Raw genomic sequence first — 8,930 nt, forward strand, 5'->3', positions numbered from 1 at the left:
ATCGGTTTAGACTTGCCAGTGTATATATGGGTCGGTGATTTGTGCTTAATAGACTTCAGAATTCCCAACATCTGGAGGTAGAGAAAAGCAACAAAAACAGTAACACCGTCAACAGCAATAGCTGTCAAAAATACTGACAGTAGCATTAATTGGTGTGCATATCCATTAATGTTAACCTTTCAACATCCTGTTTAGACAGGTATTATTACAATAATATAAAGGATCAAGAGTCAAGAGTTCAGGCAGCGAGGTTAGACCTTGGGTAAGTTAATTAACTCCTCTCAGAATTGCAATGTCTTCATCTGTAAAGGAGACAGTATTATCATTACTTGTAATAATAATTAATACTGCCTCGAAGTGTTTTTTCCTGAAGATTACGTGAATAATGCATGTAAGGCACTTAGCACAGCACCCATTTTATGATGGCTAGTTATCATCATCATCATCATCACTGTCCCCATTTTTCAGATGAAGAAGCTGGAGCACAGAGGTTCTCCAAACCCTAGCAAATGGGAGGCAGGGATGGAACAAGGGGACACTGGATTCCCAATCCCCTGCTGGTCATTGGCAGCCGCCACCTTACTTCATTAGGGAATGTCGCTTTGTGGGAAAGGAAGCCGCGGGAGTATGGTGTAGCCTTTGGCCAGGAATCTAACTCTAACTTTGGGAAGAGGCGACAGGGACATGGGGGAAAGGGGTTATTTATAGTCAGGGCCTCTGGGGCCTCGGATGCTGCCTGTGACTGGCTCCCTTCTCCCTCCTGCATTCCTCCCTTCTCCCAGTGGTGTTGCCCTTTCCATGTGTTGTGGTTGCCCAACACTAGAACATGTTTGTTAGGTTACTCACCCAGGTCCACTTTCTGTGAACTCCCTCAATTCCCTGGGTAACTAAAAGAAGGGAAGGAGGGGAATGACCTCCCAGTCAGATATCCTGCCCCGCCCCCGCTTGCTTTATGTTGTGTAGACCTACGTGTTTAGGCAGCTTTGTTTGTAGTATCTTGCAACAAATTAAGCACTATTCTTTTTTGTTTTTTAATTTTTTTTATGTTTATTTAATTTTGAGAGAGACAGAGCATGAGCGGGGGAGGGGCAGAGAGAGAGGGAGACAAAGAATCCGAAGCAGGGTCCAGGCTCTGAGCTGTCAGGACAGAGCCCTCTGGCAGGGCTTGAACCCACGAACCATGAGATCATGACCTGAGCTGAAGTCGGACGCTTAACCCACTGAGCCACCCAGGCGCCCCCCCCAATAAGTGCTATTCTTGAGTAAGAGTCACCACAGGTGGGAACACAGCATTATAAGCAGTTACTCTGGTGTTCTATCTATATACTTCCTGCTCTGCTAAAGCATAAGCATTTCTACTGTGCAGTGCCTCACCCGTTTAAAAAATTTGGGAGGAGAGATGCTTTTTGAGGTTGAAGATTTCTTTGTATGATATCCAACAAATCTTTGGTTTGCACTTTTGTCTGTTTAAATGTTTTTAGGAAAAACCATTTTTTTTTCCTGCAGTACAATCCAGTAGCATTGGTGAAATCACCATTCATTGATCACCACAAATCACTCCCCTCTGTATTTTCACCTCTGGGATTCTCTTTGTGTTAGATTTAGTTGTTTGTATGTTTGTTTTCCTCTGTTGGGACATAGACTTCTTGCAGACAACGACAAGACTTTCTTCTCTTCACTGGTACAGAGCATTGCTCAATAAACATCAGGGCACATAAAGCTAGTGGATCGCTGTATACTAATTTGGGCCAAATCTTCTTGTTGGCCACCAACCTGACAAATGAGTGAAAAGGAGAAGGGAGCTCATAGTCTTGACTCCAGGAGACAAATAATTTTAGTAAGTCAAGTGCCTTTGGGAGTTGCTAATTGACACCTGTGGGAGTCGCTAATTCCCCATAGGGTGGGGAAGGGGTCAAGAGGAAGAGAACAAAGGGAGAAAGCAAAAAACATTTTTCTAGATGAGTCTCCTGAGTCAAGGGAAATGAATGCAAAAATAAACTATTGGGATGATATCAAAATGAAAAAATTCTGCACAGCAGAGGAAACTATCAACAAAACTAAGACAACCTACTGGATGGGAGAAGATATTTGCGAATGCCACATCTCATAAGGGGTTAGTATCCAAGATATATAAAGAGCTGATACAATTTAACACCCCTCCCCAAAATAAACCAGTTAAAAAATGGGCAGAAATCATGAGCAGACATTTCTCCAAAGAAGACCTACAGGTGGCCAACAGATACATGAAAAGATGTTCAACATCATACATCATGAGGGAAATGCAAATCAGGGAAATGAGATATCACCTCATACCTGTCAGAATGGCTAAAATAAAAAACACAAGGAACAAGTGTTGTCGAGGATGTGGAGAAAAAAGGAACCCTCATGAACTACTAGTGGGAATGCAACCTGGTACAGCCACTGTGGAAAACAGTATGGAGGTTCCTTAAAAAACCAAAAAGAGAACTACCACAGGATCCAGTAATTGCACCACTGGATAGTTATCCAAAGAATAGAAAAACACTAATTCTAAAAGATATATATACCACTCTGTTTATAGGAGCAGTATTTACAATAGCCAAATTATGGAAGCAGCCCAAGTGTTCATCAAGAGATGAATGGATAAAGAAGATGGGGCACATATACATGGAACATCATTCAGCCATAAAAAGAATGAAATCTTAACATTTGCAATACTGTGGATGGATCTAGAGAATATAATACTAAGTAAAATAAGTCAGAAGACGACAAACCGTATGAGTTCACTCATATGTGAAATTTAAGATCCCAAAAGAGGAATGAAGGAAAAAAAATAGACAAACAAAAAGCCAGACCCTTAACTATAGAGAACACACAGATGGTCACCAGAGGGAAGGTGGGTGGGGGATGGGTGAATTAGGTGAAGGGGATTAAGAGTACACCGATGATGAGCACTGAGTGATGTCTAGAATTGTTGAATCACTATACTGTACACGTGAAACTAATCTAACCCTGTATATTAACGATACTAGAATTAGAATACAATTTAAAAATTTTTTTGTTTAACGTTTATTTATTTTTGGGACAGAGAGAGACAGAGCATGAACTGGGGAGGGGCAGAGAGAGAGGGAGACACAGAATCGGAAGCAGGCTCCAGGCTCTGAGCCACCAGCCCAGAGCCTGATGCGGGGCTCGAACTCACGGACCTCGAGATCGTGACCTGAGCTGAAGTCAGACGGACGCTTAACCGACTGAGCCACCCAGGCGCCCCTAGAATACAATTTAAAGAAAAGGAGGAGAGGGCAGGTAGATGCAGAAGAAAGGACTTGAAGATACAAAAGAGGGTAGGGAAGGGAACATATTTTACATCACCAATTATTTCTACCAGTTCCCAGCCCCTGTCTTGGGCCAGTGTGCTCTGCCATTACAAACGTCTCCGTTTTTTGTTTTTTTTTTTTAAACGTAATCAAGAGATTAGATTTTATTGGACTCTCAATTGGAAAGAAGTCAGAGCTGAAACTTTGGTGGTGAAAAGTGTGTCACTATTTTTCTTCCTTTAGCCAGACCAAGAGTTCTGGTATCGGCAGGGAGCCGGAGCTGGTAAATCTGAGTATCTGACCTCCTGGGCCCAGACTAACTGATAGTGGTGATTGGGAGAGGAAGCGTGGGATCAACTGTGTAAATAGGGGTAGGTACACAACAGGTCACACATCAGTTTGGGGGAATTATACATATTTCGTTCAGAGCGAGGCCGAGTAGGTAGATAGAAATCTCCTGGGAATTTCAACAGGCTGCCTCTTGCCTGAGCACTGCTTTGAAAGCAATGGCCTTACATTTTCTGTTTTCATATATGTTTTTACTTTCTTGTATTCTCCTCTGATGTCTTCCTGGACTAATAGAAAAAAAAAAGGAGAATAGGAAGTAAGGGAATACATGGTTGTGAAAAGAATAAGCAAATTTCCTAAAGCCAGGTAACATAGTGTTAGCCTTACTTTCTTTCAGAAAAGGTCCTCAGACCTACTTTTGCCATTCCTAATACTCTTAGCAATACTTTTATTTAAATTTAGTTTTGCTTTTAACCAATCATCATGATTTTCATGGCTGCATTGGGTCTCTTAAACCTTACTGTAAACAAAAGAACTTTCATTTCAGAGTGCTCTGCAGAATTTAAATGTCAACTGGTTGAGGGCTACGTGTTTCTTTTCTAGAGACATCTCTGAAGAGAAAAGAAGGGATAGGAAAGGAGAAGGAAAAGTAACGGGCAATGACTGAAGTTAAGAGGAAACCCTTTTTAAAAAGTGAAACATCGATCACGATGGATAGATTTGATTCTTGTTGTGACAGAATAAAGGAGCTTCTTCTTATTTGGCTTGTTCTTCGGACACATGGCTGTAGTCAGCTCGGGTCCACTGCCAGCACTTCGGAGTCACTCCTTTCCTGGGCTGTGGGGCCTATGAGCAATGCAGCATTCCCCTCCTGTTCCCAGTGTGTTCCATCTGTGGCTCTTTCTGTCCTATAGTTTCCAATTTGCTTGAAACACTCTTATTTACTCTAAAGTAGGATACAGTTACGTTGCCAGGGACGGGCTCTGCAGCTCTATCACCACAGAAAATACTGTCAGCGTAGTATTAAGGAATAAAAAGCTAACAGGTGGAAGTCAGATAGAGCCAGCAGCATGCACAGATGGCAATACAAAAACCTTCACTTTATTCTACTTTGGGCAGGCTTTGTATTTCACACTCCTGCTAAGGTGGCCCAAAGCTACCATAAGCATGGCTCTTTGTATCCATACTCATGGAAGAGGCAGCCCTAGAATTTCAATTTAATGATTTGGTTTCAGCATTTTTTTCATCTGGCCATGAAATCTGCTACCCACTTTATTAAAGAGTAACACAATAGGTACTAAAGATCAGTGAACTGGCCCAAAGCCTCAGTTCATTTCATGTTTATTGCCTTCCCTTATTGTGTTTCAACACTAGGGTTATAAAGATGATAAAAGCATAGTTCCTGGTCTCACCAAGTTCACAGGTTAGCCAAGAGAGGCAAAGACAAAGGAAGCATGGGCTCAAGTTGAGACACTGTCTATGCCTCATAATATTTTTGGAAGAAATGAATCAAGTGCTGGCTTTCTTGAACAGCACCGACAATCCATTTTGGCAAGAAGGACGGAGATGGAAAGCCACATGGTTAAGTAAGAAGGAAGGGAAAATTTGGTAGTGATGTTGTGTTAGGAGCAAAGGGAATTTTTCTCTTCAAATTTTTAATTTTTAAAATTTTTAAAATTTTCATTGTTAAAAAGTTTTATTTTATTTTTTAAATGTTTATTTATTTTTGGAAGAGAGAAATATAGAGCACAAGCAGGGGAGGGGCAGAGAGAGAGGGAGACACAGAATCTGAAACAGGCTCCAGGCTCTGAGCTGTCAGCACAGAGCTTGACTTGGGGCTGGAACTAACGAGCTGAGCCCGAGATCATGACCTGAGCCAAAGTAGGATGCTTAACAGACTCAGCCACCCAGACTCCCCTATTTTATTTTTATTTTTCAGTAAACTCTACACGCCATGTGGAGCTTTGAACTCTTGACTCTGAGATTGAGTCGCATGCTCTACCAAGTGAGACAGTCAGGTGCCCCGTCCTTCAATTTTTTATTTTTTTAAGGTTTATTTATTTTAAGAGAGGGAGAAAGCACGAGTGGGGGAAGGGCAGAGAGACAGAGAGGGAGAGAGAGAATTCCAAGCAGGCTCCGCATTGTCAGTACAGAGCCAGATACTGGGCTCAAAATCACCAGTGGGTGAGATCATGACCTGAGTGGAAATCAAGAGTCTGCGGCTTAACCAACTGACCCACCCAGGTGCCCCTCCTTCAATTTTTAAATAGAATATTTTCAGATTTATAGAAAGAAAAATAGTACAATGAATACCCATATACCCTTCACATAGATTTATCAATTATTAACATTTTGTCACATTCATCTGCACTATTTGTGTATTTTTTTGAACCATAAAAGTAGGTTGCAGACCTCTTGACATTTCACCTCTCGGTGATCAGGCATGATCACACCCTTAAGATATACAGTGGTTCTATAATATCATCTGATCTAGAATCCATATTCAGATTTCTCCAGTTGTCCAGAAAGTGTCTTTTACAGATTTTTTTCCCTCCCCAATTCAGGATTCACACATTCCATTTAGTTGTTGTGTCTCTTAGTCTCGTTGCATTTATATTTTTGTTTTACTTTATTTTGTAACATTTAATATTTGAAGAATTTAGGCTGGTTATATAGAAGACTGTCCTATATGTTGGATTTATCTGATTATTTCTTCATGAACAGATTCAGCTTAAACATTTTTTGGCAAGAATCCCACAGATAGATGTTGTTGTAGTACAACAGCTTTGAATCTAGACTTCATGGACTTCTATTTTACTGTGGTAAGAACACTTAATATGAGATCTACCTTCTCAACAGACTGTAAAGTGCACCATAAATACTGTTAATTACATACAACATGGCGCAGTGTTGCACAGCACATCTTTAGAACTTCCTCATCTTGCATCACTGGAACTTTATACCCGGTGATTAGCAGCTCTTCCTTTCCCCTCCTCGCTGCCCCTGGCAACCACCATTCTTCTATGAATTTGACGGCTTTAGAGACCTTATATAAGTGGAGTCACACAGCATTCGTCCCTCTGTGACGGGCTTATTTTACTTTCTATGATGCCCTCAAGATTCATCCATGTCGTTGCAGGTTGCAGGATTTCCTTCTTTTCTATGGCTGTAGAGAGCCTAGTTTTAAAGACTGTGTTTATCACACAACATGGCCCTTAAATGGAAGCCTGCTTCATCTGATGTGCAACTGAAGAATTGAAATGCCTTTCGGTGCCAGAGGAAACACCAGCTCTATGCAGGATTTACTGAGAGAGGGTTTGTAAGCCGCCCGACTGGCACTGCTCCAACGGATCTTCAAGGGACATTTGGATTGTGTGCAATTCCAGCCCTTACACACTGACTTGAGAACCCTCTGCTCCTTGTTCAGTTTCCTGCTTTTAACAGAGTTAACAGGGGCGCCTGGGTGGCTCAGGTGATTAAGCGTCTGACTTGTTAAACACTCAGGTGGTGATTTCCCAGTCATGAGACTGGGCTCATGCTGAGGGTCCGGCCTGCTTGGGAGTCTCTCCCTGACCCCCCCCCCCCCACGTGTGTGTGCATGCACAGGTGCTCTCTCAGAATAAATAAACATGTTTTAAAAAGTTAACAGAATATCTTGTTTGTTCTACACCAGCACATAGAAACCTAATTTATTCTTTTAAATAGCTACAGTGTATTCCATTGCAGGAAGGCACTAGAATTTGTTCAAAATCAGTTCTCTATTGGAGGATATTTTGACTGTGTTCAGACTTTTGCTACTACTATTATAATGCTGCAAGGAGGGATGTGTCTTTTTATAATAATACCTTTTGGGGATCTTGAATGACCAAGTCATTATAGGAGAACAAATAGAATATTTTTGCTGTATTTTTTTGGAAAATAGGGGCTTTATTTTCTTTTCTGGCTACTTTTGTATTGATACTATTTTGGTACTAATTCCTATGATTTCAACTTTTCAAAATTAAGCTTAAAAATATCAATTACACCTGAAAAATATCCCAGTTAGCATAATTTTAAAATCCACTTAATGGCATTTGGATCCCAAAAGACAAGTTACCAAATATCTTTAGTAGTTAGTGTTTATTCAACAAATATTTCTTGAGTGCCTCTGTGTACCAGGGGCAATATTAAGGGTTTTAATAGATTTTATGCCTCTTAGTATCATTGAAATTCTGCTGAAATTCAAGACTAAGAACTATGTATAAGATAATTGCTCATTTGTTCCATTAAATCTATAACAAGACATTTGTATAGTGGTAAGGTGGACAGGAGGGGAAAAGTAATATATTTGTATTAAAAATTGTATTTTAATGTATTTCCTAGATAGCACTTATAGAAACAGTGCTTTTCTTTCTTTTTCTTTTTTCTTTTCTTAAAATGACTATTCTGAATGCTATGGCTTAATGTGAAATGGTTTTGAAAGACTTGACTGTTCTAGATTCTAGAATGAAATCTTCAAAATATAGCACATTATAAGCTATTTTCTATTACAGAGGTATAAGTAATCTCTGACTAAGATTGTAAACCTGCTATACATAAATGGATTCCAGATAATTAAATGCAGTTGATAATGCTTCCCTTAGTTTGATAGAACAGAAAATTATTACAATCTTTATTTATCCAGTTAACATCTAAATATTATAATTATTTTATTTTTTACATTTTACGTGCATTATACACGCATATGATATAAAATTTTTAAATGGTGCAAAAGGCATATACAGAGCCAACCAGTGTTGCCAATTTCTTCTGAGATGTTCCATGCAGATACAGGCAATTATATAGACTTACATTTCCACCTTCTGTCCTTCCCTCCCTCTCTTCTCTCTTTAGTAATTGGTATGATCAGTCCTTCCTAATTCTTTTTATTTTTCCCTAAATACTTTCTCCTGGCTCTTATTGCTCATTTAGTTTTATGATAGAACCTTAAAATCAACTTGTCTAGAATCAGAAAAAAAATCCTACTAATAATTTTAGAAGTGGGATGCACAATATTTATAAGTTAGCTTTGAAATAATTGACATCTTACAAGATGCCGAGTCTTGTAAGCCAAAAAACATGATATGCTTTCCATTTGTTTTAGTCTTTTGAAAAATGGCCATTAAACTTATCTGGAGGATTTTTTATCTTTTTATAAATTTTTTGGGTAGTGATTCCTTCTATTATAGCTTCTGGTTGCTTTGTATATGTATGAAAACTATTGCTTTTCCATATTATGTTTTTTACCATACTGGATTTTTTCATTGTTTATAGTAGTTGTCTAGCTGATTGTCTTGAGTTCTCCAGCTAAGCAATAATTTTATCTGC

The 8,930-nt window shown here is 39.5% G+C and overlaps 1 long non-coding RNA gene across 1 annotated transcript in view; it reads left to right on the forward strand.

Moving 5' to 3' along the window:
* LOC124502181 (uncharacterized) overlaps window positions 1-7,970 on the forward strand; it is a 37,116-nt gene extending 29,146 nt beyond the window's left edge. The window contains exon 4 of the long non-coding RNA XR_006959867.1: window positions 6,724-7,970. This is a non-coding gene — a long non-coding RNA (uncharacterized LOC124502181). The remainder of the gene's footprint in view (window positions 1-6,723) is intronic.
* Window positions 7,971-8,930: the final 960 nt, after the last annotated feature.

Source organism: Lynx rufus, unplaced genomic scaffold (genome assembly GCF_022079265.1).
Source record: "Lynx rufus isolate CCGP_SWC_20201006 ecotype Redwood Valley unplaced genomic scaffold, mLynRuf1.p SCAF_7, whole genome shotgun sequence".
Taxonomy (NCBI): domain Eukaryota; kingdom Metazoa; phylum Chordata; class Mammalia; order Carnivora; family Felidae; genus Lynx; species Lynx rufus.